General features: G+C 55.3%; 1 protein-coding gene across 2 annotated transcripts in view; it reads left to right on the top strand.

Moving 5' to 3' along the window:
• The first annotated feature begins 1,512 nt into the window (after positions 1-1,512).
• Positions 1,513-15,810, top strand: part of LOC140396095 (protein-methionine sulfoxide oxidase mical3a-like) — a 1,213,674-nt gene continuing 1,199,376 nt past the window's right edge. For both annotated transcript variants that reach the window (XM_072484208.1, XM_072484209.1), the window contains exon 1: positions 1,513-1,572. The gene's annotated coding sequence lies outside the window, so the exon portion shown is untranslated. The remainder of the gene's footprint in view (positions 1,573-15,810) is intronic.

The following is a 15,810-nucleotide window of genomic DNA, read 5'->3' as shown; positions in this document are numbered from 1 at the left end:
GGTGGCAAGGAGGATCCTCATGGGCTGGATGTCGATTACACCGCCAAGCGCCTCAACGTGGGTGACGCGATGGGGATTTTACACATCGAAAGGGTCAGTGAGAGGGTCAGTGGAAAGGGTTTATTGCAGATGGCGGCCGTTTATATTGAACTTTAAAGAGCTGGTTACTGTTAGGAGGAGGGATTGGGTGGGTGGGACTTAGTAACTAAGTATTACTGTTGTAAGGGGAGGTGGGGTGATGGAGGGGGCTATTACTGTTTAATTATCATTCCGTGTTTTTGTATGTTTTGCATTAAAATTATTATAAATTACAGTAAAAATATTTCCAAAAAGAGTCTGCAAGACCCTGTGAAAGAGGACCTTACCTAGCCACCACCCCCCGACCTATCTCCATAACCGAACATAACCTGCACATCTTTGAATACTAAGTGGCAATGTAGCATGGTCAGTCAACATAACCTGCACATCTTTGGACAGGGGGGCCAGGGGTGGCACAGTACTGAGCACTGCTGCCCTACGCCGCCAAGGACACGGGTTCGATCCCTGCCCCAGGTCACAGTCCGTGTGGAGTTTGCACATTCTCCCCGTGTCTGCGTGGGTGTCATCCCCACAGCCCAAAGGTGTGCAGAGTAGGTGGATTGGCCACGCTAAATTGTCCCTTAATCGGGTCAAAATAATTGAGTCCTCTAAATTTATTTTTAAAAATCTGTGGACAGTGGGAGGAAACCGGAGCACCCTGGGGAAACTCACGCACACACGGGAAGAACGTGCAAACTCCACACAGTCAGCCATGGGCAGAATTGAAGCCGCGTCCCTGGTGTTGTGAGGCAGCAGTGCTAACCAATATTGTGGTATTAGTTTGCTGGGAAATGATGGGTGGTGCTCCAAATTCTCTCTGGAAGCTGCAACTCCTGCACTGATTGAATGGTGGGGCAGGCTCGGAGCGCTGCATTGTCGACCTGAGCTCCAACTACGTATGTACCCACTCAATCCCCTCTCTCAAAACTGTTCCCCCTTCTCTCTGGCCCTCTTCCACCAAACCCTGTCACTCTAACCCCTCCCTCACTTTAAACACCCCTCTCACTCTGACCCGGACTTGGACACGCCCCACTCAAAGCCTCCTTCCATCACCCCTCACTCACCTCCCCTCCCACCACAAATCAGTGCCCTCACACTTTGTCTCCACGCGACGTTTGACATTCACTCAGTTCCCCTTAACTCTGACCCCCCCCCCCCCCCCCCCCACACACACACACACACACACACACCTCCATTTCCTCTCACTCGAGTGCCATCTTTGCTTGAGTTGAAATGTCAGATTTGATTGCAGCAGTGAGTGAGATGTAGAGCTGGTGAAAGTGGCTGGGGGCTGCTGGGGTTTGTGATGCTGATGTCTTGTTGTCGGTGTTTGTGACGTCACCCATAGGCCTGCAGTACGGGTGCTCCCCGCCCACCTCCACACTGCCAAGCAGATTGGTCTGATCGTACAGAACCTGGTGAGAAAGATTATCACTTCCTTGTTTTCCTGTCAGGGGATAGGGTCCAATAGCTCTGAGGCCCAGCTGGGAATGGGTGAGTGAATCTAATTCTGTCCTGACTCATTGACTAGTTGATGCAGGGAGAAGCGAAGCCGATTGTGGGGGGGGGGGTGCTGGCACGGCCGAACTTTAGTAATTACTACTGGGCGGCAAATGTAGCCATGATCAGGAAGTGGGTAGTGGGGGAGGGGTCGGTTTGGGAGAGAGTAGAGGCGGCATCCTGTAAGGGCACAAGTTTTGGGGCATTGGTGATGGCTCCTCTGCCGTTCTCGCCAGCCCGGTACTCCACAAGCCCGGTGGTGGTGGCGGCTCTGAGAGTCTGGGGGCAGTGGTGGAAACATATGGGAGCAGAGGGAGCGTCGGTGTGGGCTCCAATCTGTGGTAATCGCCGGTTTGTGCCGGGGATGATGGATGGGGGGTTTCGGAGGTGGCAGAGAGCGGGGATTGAGAGGCTGGAGGGTTTATTGATGGGAGCTTTCCCGGTCTGGAGGATCTGGAAGTGAAGTTTGAATTGCCGGGAGGGAATGGGTTCCGATATCTCCAGGTAAGGGATTTTGTGCGAAGGCAGGTTGCAACTTTCCCGCTCCTACCGCCTCAGGGGATACATGACAAGGTAGTTTCCCGAATGGGGGTGGGGGAGGGGAAGGTATCTATAAAGAACTCATGGAGTGGGAGGAAACTCAGATAGGTGAGCTAAAGCGTAAATGGGAAGATGAGCTGGGAGGGGAGTTAGAGGCGGGTCTGTGGGAGGGTGCTCTGAGCAGAGTCAACACGTCCTCATCATGTGCCAGGCTCAGCCTGATACAATTCAAGGTGGTTCACCAAGCACACGTGACAGTGGCCCGGATAAGCAAGTTTTTTGGGATAGAGGACAAGTGTGTGAGGTGTGCGGGAGGGCCAGCAAACCATGTCCATATGTTTTGGGTTTGCCCGAAGCTTAGGGGATACTGGCAGGGATTTGCGGATGTCATGTCCAGGGTACTAAAAACAAGAGTGGCGCCGAGTCCAGAGATACCGATTTTCGGAGTGTCGGAAGATCTGAGAGTCCAGGGGGCGAGAGAGGTTGACGTTTTGACCTTTGCCTCCTTGGATGCCCGGAGACGGATCTTATTAATGTGGGGAGACATGGCTGGGTTTCTCCGACTTGAGAAAATTAAGTTCGCCCTGAGAGGGGTTCATCCGGAGGTGGCAGCCATTATCAACTTCTTCGGAGAAAACTAAACCGTCAGCAGATTCAATAAGGGGGGGATTAGGGGGTAGGGGGGAGTTAGGCTATTTTGTGTTTAGAGTAGGCGGGAACAAGGGGAGATGGAGGGATGTGTTACACACCAAACTATGTGTACATTCGTATTTGTATTGTTTATTGTTATAGAATCATAAATGCCTTAATAAAATGTTTTTTTTTTAAAGTAATATATTTGTGGCAGCAACATTATTAAAGAACTTACGTTAAGGTATCCAAACTGTGTGTCTGCTAAAGCTGTAATTAAGAAGTAGTAAAATGTGAGGTCATGATTGATTCTAACCATTTACTTGTTTACATACAGAGGGCTAATGGGATATTGTTATGATTGCTGGAGATTCCCTGGAGAGTAGATAATTTATGAGAGGATTTCTTAGTCCGAGCTCAGCAGGTCATGTGACATCTTAGTGGGATACAAATGGTGTAATTAATGGGAGGAGCAAGGTGTGTCTGTAATTTTTCAGTTTGACAAGACAGAAAGATTCTATGTTGAACAGCAGTTTCGCCAAATGCTGCTCGGTTGTGCAGAAGTGTATTAGTTCTGGCTCTGAAGGGGTCTCCAAAAGTCTCCACACAACTAAGCAACTAATCTGTTTGTTAACTTTAGTTATAAGTGGCATTTGAACTGTATTGGGTTGCTTAATTGGAGTTAGTAGCAGGTACAGATAGTAAGTTCAAGTTTGTCCTTGTTTTTAAGAGCTGTTTAACTGTTAACTATTTATTTGTTGTTAATGTGGTTAATTCTGTGTTTAAATTAAAGTTTGTTTCAACAGAAAAGATACCTATTGGTCTCGTCCAGTATCCTAACAAATGTTGGGGCCTAGTCTGGTATCCTAATAGCTGCGGAACACCCCCCCCCCCCCCTCCCCGCCACACACACCTGCACTCTCCCCAAACAGTTTTTAATTCATGAAATACACTCTTCTGTGCTTTGAAAATCCTATGATCTTTACCCTTTGTTTCTTGTCATTGAGTCAATTTTTGATCCAACCTGCCGCCCTTGGATCCCACGCATGTTTAATTTACTGACCAACCTGCTAAGTGGGACTTTATCAAATAGATTATATCAAGCAGACCACCCTCACAAACTCACTTTGTTACCTCCTCGACGATTTCAATTATTGTAGTCAAACATGATTTGCTCCAAAATCTGTGCAGACTCTCTTTCATTGATCTGTGTCTTTCGAAATGAAGGTTGAACTTAGAATCAGAGAATCAGAGAAAAGTTACAGCACAGAATGCTGCCATTCAGCCCATCTTGTCCATGCTACCCCGAGGACACTCAGGTGCCCTTTCTGTTTATTATTAATTTGGAGTACCCAATTCATTTCTTCCAATTATGGGGAGATTTAGCGTGGCCAATCCAACGAGCCTGAGCATCTTGTGTTGTGGGGGCGAAACCCACGCAAACGAGGGGAGAATGTGCAAACTCCACACGGACCCAGAGCCGGGATCGAACCTGGGACCTCGGCGCCGTGAGGCAGCAATGCTAACCATTGTGCCACCGTGCTGCCCTCAGGTGCCCTTTCTAATCTCACCTTCCTGCACACAGCACTGTCAGAGGGTCAGTACTGAGGGAGTGCTGCACTGTCAGAGGGTCAGTACTGAGGGAGTGCTGCACTGTCAGAGGATCAGTACTGAGGGAGTGCTGCACTGTCAGAGGGTCAGTACTCAGGGAGTGCTGCACTGTTGGAGGGTCAGTACTGAGGGAGTGCTGCACTGTCAGAGGGTCAGTACTCAGGGAGTGCTGCACTGTTGGAGGGTCAGTACTGAGGGAGTGCTGCACTGTTAGAGGGTCAGTACTCAGGGAGTGCTGCACTGTTGGAGGGTCCATACTGAGGAAGCGCTGCACTGTCAGAGGGTCAGTACTGAGGGAGCGCTGCACTGTCAGAGGGTCAGAACTGAGGGAGTGCTGCACTGTTGGAGGGTCCATACTGAGGGAGTGCTGCACTGTCAGAGGGTCAACACTGAGGGAGTGCTGCACTGTCAGAGGGTCAGTCCTGAGGGAGCGCTCCACTGTCAGAGGTTCAGTACTGAGGGAGTGCTGCACTGTCAGAGGGTCAGCACTGAGTGAGTGCTGCACTGTCAGAGGTTCAACACTGAGAGAGTGCTGCACTGTCAGAGGGTCAGTACTGAGGGAGCGATGCACTGTCAGAGGGTCAGTACTGAGGGAGTGCTGCACTGTAGGAGGGTCAGTACTGAGGGAGTACTGCGCTGTCAGAGAGTCAGTACTGACGGAGTGCTGCACTGTCAGAGAGTGAGTCCTGAGGGAGCGCTGCACTGTCAGAGGGTCAGTACTGAGGGAGTGCTGCACTGTCGGAGGGTCAGTACTGAAGGAGAGCTGCACTGTCAGAGGGTCAGCATTGAGGGAGTGCTGCACTGTCAGAGCGTCAACACTGAGGGAGTGCTGCACTGTCAGAGGGTCAGTACTGAGGGAGTGCTGCCCTGTCAGAGGGTCAGTACTGAGGGAGTGCTGCACTGTCAGAGGGCCAGTGCTGAGGGAGTGCTGCACTGTCAGAGGGTCAGCTCTGAGGGAGTGCTGCACTGTCAGAAGGTCAGTACTGAGGGAGCACCAGACTATCGGAGGGTCAGTACTGAGGGAGTGCTGCACTGTCAGAGGCCAGTGCTGAGGGAGTGCGGCACTGTCAGATGGTCAGTACTGAGGGAGTGCTGCACTGTTGGAGGGTCCATACTGAGGGAGTGCCGCACTGTCGGAGGGTCAGCACTGAGGGAGTGCTGCACTGTCAGAGGGTCAGTACTGAGGGAGTGCTGCACTGTCGGAGGGTCCATACTGAGGGAGCGCTGCACTGTCAGAGGGTCAACACTGAGGGAGTGCTGCACTGTCAGAGGGTGAGAACTGAGGGAGTGCTGCACTGTTGGAGGGTCAGTACTGAGGGTTTGCTGCACTGTTAGAGGGTCAGTACTCAGGGAGTGCTGCACTGTTGGAGGGTCCATACTGAGGGAGCGCTGCACTGTCAGAGGGTCAGAACTGAGGGTTTGCTGCACTGTTAGAGGTTCAGTACTCAGGGAGTGCTGCACTGTTGGAGGGTCCATACTGAGGGAGCGCTGCACTGTCAGAGGGTCAGTACTGAGGGAGTGCTGCACTGTCGGAGGGTCCATACTGAGGGAGCGCTGCACTGTCAGAGGGTCAACACTGAGGGAGTGCTGCACTGTCAGAGGGTCAGAACTGAGGGAGTGCTGCACTGTTGGAGGGTCAGTCCTGAGGGAGCGCTCCACTGTCAGAGGTTCAGTACTGAAGGAGTGCTGCACTGTCAGAGGGTCAGCACTGAGTGAGTGCTGCACTGTCAGAGGTTCAACACTGAGAGAGTGCTGCACTGTCAGAGGGTCAGTACTGAGGGAGCGATGCACTGTCAGAGGGTCAGTACTGAGGGAGTGCTGCACTGTAGGAGGGTCAGTACTGAGGGAGTACTGCACTGTCAGAGAGTCAGTACTGACGGAGTGCTGCACTGTCAGAGAGTGAGTCCTGAGGGAGCGCTGCACTGTCAGAGGGTCAGTACTGAGGGAGTGCTGCACTGTCGGAGGGTCAGTACTGAAGGAGTGCTGCACTGTCAGAGGGTCAGCATTGAGGGAGTGCTGCAGTGTCAGAGGGTCAACACTGAGGGAGTGCTGCACTGTCAGAGGGTCAGTACTGAGGGAGTACTGCACTGTCAGAGAGTCAGTACTGACGGAGTGCTGCACTGTCAGAGAGTCAGTACTGAGGGAGTGCTGCACTGTCAGAGGGTCAGTACTGAGGGAGCGCTGCACAGTCAGAGGGTCAGTACTGAGGGAGCGCTGCACTGTCGGAGGGTCAGTACTGAGGTAGTGCTGCACAGTCAGAGGGTCAGTACTGAGGGAGCGCTGCACTGTCAGAGGGTCAGTACTGAGGGAGCGCTACACTGTCGGAGGGTCTGTACTGAAGGAGCGCTGCGCTGTCAGAGGGTCAGCACTGAGGGAGTGCTGCACTGTCAGAGGGTCAACACTGAGGGAGTGCTGCACTGTCAGAGGTTCAGTACTGAGGGAGTGCTGCCCTGTCAGAGGGTCAGTACTGAGGGAGTGCTGCACTGTCAGAGGGCCAGTGCTGAGGGAGTGCTGCACTGTCAGAGGGTCAGCTCTGAGGGAGTGCTGCACTGTCAGAAGGTCAGTACTGAGGGAGCACCAGACTGTAGGAGGGTCAGTACTGAGGGAGTGCTGCACTGTCAGAGGGTCAGTACTGAGGGAGTGCTGCACTGTCAGAGGGCCAGTGCGGAGGGAGCGCCGCAGTCAGATGGTCAGTACTGAGGGAGTGCTGCACTGTTGGAGGGTCAGTACTGAGGGAGTGCTGCACTGTCAGAGGGTCAGGACCGAGGGAGTGCGGCACTGTCAGAGGGTCAACACTGAGGGAGCGCTGCACTGTCCGAGGGTCAGTACTGAGGGAGTGCTGCACTGTCAGAGGGTCAGTACTGAGGGAGTGCTGCACTGTCAGAGGGTCAGTACTGAGGGAGTGCTGCACTGTCAGAGGGTCAGGACCGAGGGAGTGCGGCACTGTCCGAGGGTCAGTACTGAGGGAGCGCTGCACTGTCAGAGGGTCAGTACTGAGGGAGCGCTGCACTGTCAGAGGGTCAGTACTGAGGGAGCGCTGCACTGTCAGAGGGTCAGTACTGACGGAGTGCTGCACTGTCAGAGAGTGAGTCCTGAGGGAGCGCTGCACTGTCAGTGGTTCAGTACTGAGGGAGCGCCGCACTGTCAGAGGGTCAACACTGAGGGAGCGCTGCACTGTTAGAGGGTCAGTACTGAGGGAGCGCTGCACTGTCAGAGGGTCAGTACTGAGGGAGCGCTGCAATGTCAGATGGTCAGTACTGAGGGAGCGCTGCACTGTCAGAGGGTCAGTACTGAGGGAGCGCTGCACTGTCAGATGGTCAGTACTGACGGAGTGCTGCACTGTCATAGAGTGAGTCCTGAGGGAGCGCTGCACTGTCCGAGGGTCAGTACTGAGGGAGTGCTGCACAGTCAGAAGGTCAGTACTGAGGGAGCGCTGCACTGTCAGAGGGTCAGTACTGAGGGAGCGCTGCACTGTCGGATGGTCAGTACTGAAGGAGTGCTGCACTGTCAGAGGGACAGTGCTGAGGGAGCGCTGCACTGTCAGGGGGTCAACACTGCGGGAGTGCTGCCCTGTCAGGGGGTCAGTACGGAGGGAGTGCTGCACTGTCAGAGAGGCAGTGCTGAGGGAGTGCTGCACTGTCAGAGGGTCAGCTCTGAGGGAGTGCTGCACCGTCAGTTGGTCAGTACTGAGGGAGCACCAGACTGTCGGAGGGTCAGTACTGAGGGAGTGCTGCACTGTCAGAGGGCCAGTGCTGAGGGAGCGCCGCACTGTCAGATGGTCAGTACTGAGGGAGTGCTGCACTGTCGGTGGGTCAGTACTGAGGGAGCACTGCACTGTCAGAGGGTCAGTACTGAGGGAGTGCTGCACTGTCGGAGGGTCCATACTGTGGGAGCGCTGCACTGTCAGAGGGTCAACACTGAGGGAGTGCTGCACTGTCAGAGGGTCAGTACTGAGGGAGCTCTGCACTGTCAGAGGGTCAGTGTTGAGGGAGCTCTGCATTGTCAGAGGGTCAGTACTGAGGGAGCGCTGCACTGTCAAAGGGTCAGGACTGAGGGAGTGCCGCACTGTCGGAGGGTCAGTACTCAGGGAGCGCCGCACTGTCGGAGGGTCAGTACTGAGGGAGTGCCCCACTGTCAGATGGTCAGTACTGAGGGAGTGCTGCACTGTTGGAGGGTCCGTACTGAGGGACCTCTGCACTGTCAGAGGGTCAGTGCTGAGGGAGCGCCGCACTGTCAGCAGGTCAGTACTGAGGGAGCGCAGCACTGTCAGAGGGTCAGTACTGAGGGAGTGCCGCACCGTCAGAGGGTCAGTACTGAGGGAGCGCTGCACTGTCAGAGGGTCAGTCCTGAGGGAGCGCTGCACTGTCAGAGGGCCAGTGCTGAGGGAGTGCCGCACTGTCAGATGTCAGTACTGAGGGAGTGCTGCACTGTTGGAGGGTCCATACTGAGGGAGCGCCGCACTGTCGGAGGGTCTGTACTGAGGGAGCACTGCACTGTCAGAGGGTCAGTACTGAGGGAGCGCTGCAGTGTCAGCAGGTCAACACTGAGGTAGTGCTGCACTGTCAGAGGGTCAGTACTGAGGGAGCTCTGCACTGTCAGAGGTTCAGTGTTGAGGGAGCTCTGCATTGTCAGAGGGTCAGCACTGAGGGAGTGCTGCACTGTCAGAGGGTCAACACTGAGGGAGCACTGCACTGTCAGTGGGTCAGTACTGAGGGAGCACTGCACTGTCAAAGGGTCAGTACTGAGGGAGTGCAGCACTGTCAGAGGGTCAGTACTGAGGGAGTGCTGCACTGTCAGAGAGTCAGTGCTGAGAGAGTGCTGCACTGTCAGAGGGTCAGTACTGACGGAGTGATGCACTGTCAGAGGGTCAGTACTGAGGAAGCGCTGCACTGTCAGAAGGTCAGTACTGAGGGAGTGCTGCACTGTCAGAGGGTCAGTACTGAGGGAGTGCTGCACTGTCGGAGGGTCAGTACTGAGGGAGCGCCGCACTGTCGGAGGGTCAGAGCTGAGGGAGCGCCCCAATGTCAGAGGGTCAGTACTGAGGGAGTGCTGCACTGTCGGAGGGTCAGTACTGAGGTAGCGCCGCACTGTCGGAGGGTCAGTGCTGAGGGAGCGCCCCACTGTCAGAGGGTCAGTACTGAGGGAGTGCTGCACTGTTGGACGGTCCGTACTGAGGGAGCTCTGCACTGTCAGAGGGTCAGTGCTGAGGGAGCGCCGCACTGTCAGAGGGTCAGTACTGAGGGAGCGCTGCACTGTCAGAGGGTCAGTCCTGAGGGAGAGCTGCACTGTCAGAGGGGCAGTACTGAGGGAGTGCTGCACTGTCAGAGGGTCAGTACTGAGGGAGTGTTGCACTGTCAGAGGGTCAACACTGAGTGAGCGCTGCACTGTCAGAGGGTCAAAACTGAGGGAGCGCTGCACTGTCAGAGGGTCAGTACTGAGGGAGTGCTGCACTGTCAGAGGGTCAGTACTGAGGGAGTGCTGCACTGTCAGAGGGTCAGTGCTGAGGGAGCGCCGCACTGTCAGAGGGTCAGTACTGAGGGAGTGCTGCACTGTCAGAGGGTCAGTACTGAGGGAGAGCTGCACTGTCAGAGGGCCAGTACTGAGGAAGTGCTGCACTGTCAGAGGGTCAGTACTGAGTGAGTGCTGCACTGTCAGAGGGTCAGCACTGAGGGAGTGCCGCACTGTCGGAGGGTCAGTACTGAGGGAGTGCAGCACTGTCAGAGGGTCATAACTGAGGGAGTGCTGCACTGTCAGAGTGTCAGTACTGAGGGAGTGCTGCACTGTCGGAGGGTCAGTACTGAAGGAGTGCTGCACTGTCAGAGGGTCAGTACTGAGGGAGTGCTGCACTGTCAGAGGGTCAGTACTGAGGGAGCGCTGCACTGTCAGAGGGTCAGTACTGAGGGAGTGCTGCACTCTCAGATGGCCAGCACTGAGGGAGCGCTGCACTGTCAGAGGGTCAGTACTGAGGGAGTGCTGCACTGTCGGAGGGTCAGTACTGAGGGAGCGCCGCACTGTCAGAGTGTCAGTACTGAGGGAGTGCTGCACTGTCGGAGGGTCAGTACTGAAGTAGTGCTGCACTGTCAGAGGGTCAGTACTGAGGGAGTGCTGCACTGTCAGAGGGTCAGTACTGAGGGAGCGCTGCACTGTCAGAGGGCCAGTACTGAGGGAGTGCTGCACTGTCGGAGGGTCAGTACTGAAGGAGTGCTGCACTGCCAGAGGGTCAGTACTGAGGGAGTGCTGCACTGTCAGAGGGTTAGTACTGAGGGAGCGCTGCACTGTCAGAGGGTCAGGACTGAGGGAGTGCTGCACTGTCGGAGGGTCAGTACTGAGGGAGTGCCGCACTGTCGGAGGGTCAGTGCTGAGGGAGCGCCCCACTGTCAGACGGTCAGTACTGAGGGAGTGCTGCACTGTTGGAGGGTCCGTACTGAGGGAGCTCTGCACTGTCAGAGGGTCAGTGCTGAGGGAGCGCCGCACTGTCAGAGGGTCAGTACTGAGGGAGCGCTGCACTGTCAGAGGGTCAGTGCTGAGGGAGTGCCGCACTGTCAGAGGGTCAGTACTGAGGGAGCGCTGCACTGTCAGAGGGTCAGTCCTGAGGGAGCGCTGCACTGTCAGAGGGTCAGTACTGAGGGAGCGCTGCACTGTCAGAGGGTCAGTCATGAGGGAGCGCTGCACTGTCGGAGGGTCCATACTGAGGGAGCGCTGCAGTGTCAGCGGGTCAACACTGAGGGAGTGCTGCACTGTCAGAGGGTCAGTACTGAGGGAGCTCTCCACTGTCAGAGGTTCAGTGTTGAGGGAGCTCTGCATTGTCAGAGGGTCAGCACTGAGGGAGTGCTGCACTGTCAGAGGGTCAGTACTGAGGGAGTGCTGCACTGTCAGAGGGTCAACACTGAGGGAGCGCTGCACTGTCAGAGGGTCAAAACTGAGGGAGAGCTGCACTATCAGAGGGTCAGTACTGAGGGAGTGCTGCACTGTCAGAGGGCCAGTGCTGAGGGAGTGCCGCACTGTCAGATGGTCAGTACTGAGGGAGTGCTGCACTGTTGGAGGGTCCATACTGAGGGAGCGCCGCACTGTCGGAGGGTCAGTACTGAGGGAGCACTGCACTGTCAGAGGGTCAGTACTGAGGGCGTGCTGCACTGTCGGAGGGTCCATACTGAGGGAGCGCTGCAGTGTCAGCGGGTCAACACTGAGGTAGTGCTGCACTGTCAGAGGGTCAGTACTGAGGGAGCTCTGCACTGTCAGAGGTTCAGTGTTGAGGGAGCTCTGCATTGTCAGAGGGTCAGCACTGAGGGAGTGCTGCACTGTCAGAGGGTCAACACTGAGGGAGCACTGCACTGTCAGAAGGTCAGTACTGAGGGAGCACTGCACTGTCAAAGGGTCAGTACTGAGGGAGTGCAGCACTGTCAGAGGGTCAGTACTGAGGGAGTGCTGCACTGTCAGAGAGTCAGTGCTGAGGGACTGCTGCACTGTCAGAGGGTCAGTACTGACGGAGTGCTGCACTGTCAGAGGGTCAGTGCTGAGGGAGCGCTGCTCTGTCAGAGGGTCAGTACTGAGGGAGTGCTGCACTGTCAGAGGGTCAGTACTGAGGGAGTGCTGCACTGTCGGAGGGTCAGTACTGAGGGAGTGTCGCACTGTCAGAGGGTCAGTACTGAGGGAGCGCTGCACTGTCAGAGGGTCAGTACTGAGGGAGTGCTGCACTGTTGGAGGTGCAGTACTGAGGGAGTGCCGCACTGTCGGAGAGTCAGTACTGAGGGAGTGCTGCACTGTTGGAGGGGCAGCACTGAGGGAGTGCTGCGCTGTTGGAGGGGCAGTACTGAGGGAGAGTCGCACTGTCAGAGGGGCAGTACTGAGGGAGTGCTGCGCTGTTGGAGGGGCAGTACTGAGGGAGTGCCGCACTGTCATAGAATAGAATCAGAGAAATGTTACTTCACAGAATGCTGCCATTCAGCCCATCTTGTCCATGCTATCCCGAGGACACTCAGGTGCCCTTTCTAATCCCGCCTTCCTGCCCCCGGCCCTGTAGCTTCCAGCATTAAGCTGCAGATCCAGCTACTTTTTACAAGAGTTTTTGTTAAATATGTTTTTATTCAGAATTTTTCAACAATATTTTCCACCTTACAAACAAACCCCCCCCCCCCCGTAACAAAGAAAAGAAAGAGAACTCTCGTGGCAAGACATGAACATGGCAAGTCAATAAGATACAGAACTTTGTACATTGGATTCTTCCCGTACATGTCAGTTTCCGGATCATTCAAGTGTTTTCTTGCTCAAATGCCCCCCCAAAGGAACCCCCCCCCCCTGCCCCCTACCTCCCCCCACCCCACGAACGATGTCCCCCCCTCTATGAACCACCTTAAATTGTATCAGGCTAAGCCTGGCACACGAGGAAGAGGAATTAACCCTACTTAGGGCATCAGCCCATAACCCCTCCTCAATCTCCTCCCCCAACCCCTCCTCCCATTTACCCTTCAGCTCTTCTACCAAAGCCTTCCCCTCTTCTTTCATCTCCTGATATATCGCCGACACCTTGCCCTCTCCGACCCATCACCCTGTCTTGAATCCCCTGTGCCGGGAGTAGCAGAAATTCCCTCACCTGCCGCCTCACAAACGCCCTCACTTGCATGTACCTGTTTCACGGGGGTAGCCCAAACTTCTCCTCCAGTGCCCCTAAGCTCGCAAACGTCCCATCGATGAACAGGTCCCCCATTCTTCTAATCCCTGCCCGATGCCAGCTCTGAAACCCCCCATCCATCCTTCCCGGGACACACCGATGGTTATCTCTCCTCGGGGACCACACCGAGGCTCCCATTGCGCCCTTGTGTCGTCTCCATGCCCCCAGATCTTTAGCGTTGCCACCACCACCGGACTCGTGGTGTACCTTGTCGGCGAGAGCGTCAGCGGTGCTGTCACCAGCGCCCCCAGGCTCGTTCCTTTGCAGGACGCCATCTCCAACCTCTTCCATGCCACCCCCTCTCCCTCCATCACCCACTTACGGATCATCGCCACGTTGGCTGCCCAATAGTAGCCACCCAGTTTCGGCAACGCCAGCGCTCCTCGATCTCTACTACTCTCCAGAAACCCCCTCCATACCCTCGGGGTCTTGTTTGCGCACACAAAACCCATAATGCTCCTGCCTACCCTCTTAAAAAAGGCCTCGGTGATCATAATTGGAAGGCACTGGAACATAAAAAGAAACCTCGGGAGGACCATCATTTTAATCAACTGTACTCTGCCCGCTAGCGAGAGTGGCAACATATCCCATCGTTTCAAGTCCTCCTCCATCTGCTCCACCAGCCGCGTCAAATTAAGTTTATTTAGGGTCCCCCAACTCCTAGCTATTTGGATCCCCAAGTACCGAAAGCTCCTTTCCGCCCTCCTCAACGGTAGGTCGTCTATCCCTCTTCCCTGGTCCCCTGGATGCACCACGAAGAGCTCACTTTTCCCTACATTGAGCTTATAGCCCGAGAAGTCCCCAAACCCCCTTACGGTCTGCATGACCTCCACCATCCCCTCCACTGAATCCGCCACATACAGCAACAGGTCGTCCGCATACAGCGACACCCGGTGCTCCTCTCCCCCTCGGACCACCCCCCTCCATTTCCTGGACTCCCTTAATGCCATGGCCAAAGGTTCAATTGCTAATGCAAACAACAGGGGGGACAGGGGGCACCCCTGCCTCATCCCTCGATACAGCCGAAAATACTCCGACCTCCGCCGATTCGTAACCACACTCGCCACCGGGACTCTATATAGGAGCTTAACCCAACTGATAAACCCCTCCCCAAACCCAAACCTCCGCAACACTTCCCAGAGATACTCCCACTCTACTCGGTCAAAGGCCTTCTCCGCGTCCATAGCTGCCACTATCTCCGTCTCTCTCCACCGATGGCATCATTATCACGTTTAGGAGCCTCCGCACATTGGTGTTTAGTTGCCTGCCCTTTACAAATCCTGTCTGGTCCTCGTGAATCACCCCCGGGACACAGTCCTCAATCCTCGTAGCCAGCACTTTTGCCAGCAACTTAGCATCCACGTTTCGGAGCAAAATCGGCCTATATGACCCACATTGCAGTGGGTCCCTATCCCGCTTCAGGATCAAAGAGATCATCGCTTCAGACATTGTCGGGGGCAGGCATTGCCTCATTGAAAGTCCTCACCAACAACGGGGCCAACAGGTCTACGTACTTCCTCTAGAACTCAACCGGGAACCCATCCGGCCCCGGGGCCTTCCCTGCCTGCATGCTCCCCAGTCCTTTAATCAGCTCCTCCAACCCAATTGGCGCCCCCAAACCAGCCACCTCCTGCTCCTCCACCCTCAGGGATCTCAGTTGGTCCAAAAATCGTCGCATTCCCTCTTCCCCCGCTGGGGGCTGGGATCTGTACAGCTCCTCATAGAAGGCCTTAAATGCCTCATTTACTTTCCCCGCACTCCGCACCGTAGTTCCTCTTCCATCCTTGACTCCACCTATCTCCCTCGCTGCCATCCTCTTACGGAGCTGGTGTGCCAGCATCCGGCTCGCCTTCTCCCCATACTCATACGTCGCCCCCTGTGCCTCTGCCTTCCCTGTGGTCAACAGGTCGAACTCCGTCTGGAGGTTCCGCCGCTCCCTGAGTAGTCCCTCATCAGGAGCCTCTGCATATCTCCTGTCCACCCTTAAAATCTCCCCCACTAACCTCTCCCTTTCCCTGCCCTCTCTCTTCTCCCTGTGAGCCCTGATGGAGATTAACTCTCCCCTGACCACCGCCTTCAACGCCTCCCATACCACCCCCACCTGCACCTCCCCATTGTCGTTGGCCTCCAAATACCTTTCAATGCACCCCCTCACCTTCCCACACATCTCCTCATCTTCCAGCAGTCCCACATCCAAAACCCACAACGGGCGTTGGTCCCTCTCCTCTCCCAACTCCAGTTCCACCCAGTGCGGGGCATGGTCTGAGATGGCTATGGCCGAGTAATCCGTTCCCTCCACTTTCGGGATCAGCGCCCTGCTCAGAACAAAAATATCTATCCGGGAGTAGGCTTTATGCACGTGGGAGAAAAAAGAAAAATCCCTGGCCAGGGGCCTGGCAAATCTCCATGGATCCACTCCCCCCATCTGGTCCATAAACCCCCTAAGCACCTTGGCTACAGCCGGCCTCTTCCCGGTCCTAGATCTGGAACGATCTAATGCTGGATCCAGCACCGTGTTGAAATCCCCCCCCATTATCAAGCTTCCTACCTCCAGGTCCGGAATGCGCCCCAACATACGCTTCATAAATCCAGCATCGTCCCAGTTCGGGGCGTATACATTTACCAACACCACCCACGTCCCCTGCAGCCTACCGCTCACCATCACGTATCGACCTCCATTGTCCACTACTATGTTCTTGGCCTCAAACGACACCCGCTTCCCCACCAGTATTGCCACCGCTCTATTCTTCGCATCCGGCCCCAAATGGAACACCTGTCCTACC

This window comes from Scyliorhinus torazame, chromosome 19 (genome assembly GCF_047496885.1).
Source record: "Scyliorhinus torazame isolate Kashiwa2021f chromosome 19, sScyTor2.1, whole genome shotgun sequence".
In the NCBI taxonomy this organism is placed as follows: Eukaryota; Metazoa; Chordata; class Chondrichthyes; order Carcharhiniformes; family Scyliorhinidae; genus Scyliorhinus; species Scyliorhinus torazame.
This window is presented reverse-complemented; position numbering and strand designations above follow the sequence as displayed.